Consider the following 1,866-nt stretch of genomic DNA (forward strand, 5'->3'; position numbering starts at 1 on the left):
ATAAAAGTTCTTTTTAAAATTCTTATTGTCCATGTCAAACAACAGACCCACTGGGTCTTAGTGGGGCTTAAGAGGATTCAGCCAATTTCCCCACTAAGCTTTCCCCTTTCAAATGGGTCCAGCAGCTTCTGGCTTTTGCTGATCTGGAGTGCACACTGAAATGTGGACTGGAGTGCAACCCAGGCTGTTTTCGTACAGTTCCTACTCTAATCCATCAAAAGTTCTTATTCAAATTCCTACTGTCTCCATCATCCAACAAACCCACTGGGCCTTAGTGGGACTTTAGAGAATTCAGCCATTTTCCCTACCAAGGTTATCCCTTTCAAATGGGTCCCCCAGAAGCTCGGCTTGCAGATTCTGGCTTTTGCCGATCTGCAGTGTGGACTGAAATGTGGTCTGGATTGCAACTGAGGCTATTAGCTCATTCTGAGTCCACTCCAGCAGAAGTTCTGATTCAAATTTCTACTGTCCACGTCATGAAACAGACCCATTGGGTCTTAGTGGCGCTTAAGCGAATTAAGCCAATTTCCTCACTAAGTTTTCTCCTTTCAAATGGGTCTCTTAGAAGCTCATCTAGTGGCTTCCGGTTTTTGCCCAGTCCGAGCGGCTTTGTTCCCACAGTTCCAATACTAAAAGTTTCGACACAAGTTATGATTCAATTCCTATTGTCCACGCCACACCTGAGACCCTCCAGGTTTTAGTGGGCTTAAGAGATTTCAGCCAATTTCCCCACTAACCTTTTTTCCTTTCAGGTGAATCTCAATACAGCTCAGCTCAGCTAGTGGGTTCCAACTTCTGCTGGGTCCGTGATGGAACCGCGGCGGGGCAGGCAGGCAGGGCTCTGGTTTTTAAAGCTTCTAAAATAATGTGTTAGCAAAAGTTCTGATTCAAAATCCTACTGTTCACGTCATGCTGTAATGGTCAGTCTCTGTGGAGTGTAAAGTACTCTCTGTTGTCTCGTCTTTACACAGCTTGCTATCCCTCTGGCTCTTCACACTGTGCTCTCCACCTCCGCCATCTTCCAACTCCCAGACAATATCTTAAGTGCATCTCCCTCTAGTTTTTGGTCTATTAGAGACTTTCATTTTCTAACTCTTCTAAATAATTTCTATTTATTTTACTTTATTTTTTCTTTATTTACCACTGCTACCATGAGCAACACCCAAATTCTGAGTGCCATCTTTTTTTTTTTTAGATGGCTTTCACTTTATTGAGGAACAATGACATTATAGCTGTTATCACTGGTGGAGTTTGATTGGAGGGGGCAGCAAAGTTCTTTCAGAGGGTCCCTCCCACTGGGGCCCTGTTCACCTGTCCCTCCTACCCCTTCAACTAAAGGTCATGGTATTTGGAGCCAAGATCTTTTTCTCCCTGCATTTTACCATCATCAGCTCTCCTACCAAACTCAGCTTCCATTTGGACCAGCCATTGGTGCCTGTGCACTTCCACTACTGGGGAATGGGTATGAGGGTGAGAGCAGGGTCAAGTCTTTACAAAGAGAAGGAGCAGAGGTGGAGATTTTGCTGAATGTCTAGCAAAGGTCAACCAAGCCCAGAATTCTTTGTGCTACGTGTACATTTGACGTACTTGTCCTTGAAGGTGCCCTATTTACACCTACTCAGACACTTGGGGTGTTCAAGCACCAATCCCATAGCTGTGATCCTCTGTAGGAAGGGCTGTTGAGAGTTCATTAAGAGGGAGGGTACTTGCACTGCCTTCATGGCATTTGGGCTGGGGATGAGATTGTAGGATTTGATGTGAGATCATGATATCAGAGCAGAACAAGTATTTGCAGGATTGTGTTTAAGGAGTGAGGAAGATGTTGATGAGGGCAGTAGAGGATACTGGCACATCTTTGTTCTGGTA

At 44.9% G+C, this 1,866-nt stretch overlaps 1 protein-coding gene across 1 annotated transcript in view; it reads left to right on the plus strand.

The window, feature by feature from the left end:
- CDHR1 (cadherin-related family member 1) overlaps positions 1-1,866 on the plus strand; it is a 39,462-nt gene that overhangs the window by 14,835 nt on the left and 22,761 nt on the right. The gene's annotated exons all lie outside the window — the stretch shown is intronic.

This window comes from Elephantulus edwardii, unplaced genomic scaffold (genome assembly GCF_000299155.1).
Source record: "Elephantulus edwardii isolate Elephantulus edwardi_28Jun2011 unplaced genomic scaffold, EleEdw1.0 scaffold00305, whole genome shotgun sequence".
In the NCBI taxonomy this organism is placed as follows: domain Eukaryota; kingdom Metazoa; phylum Chordata; class Mammalia; order Macroscelidea; family Macroscelididae; genus Elephantulus; species Elephantulus edwardii.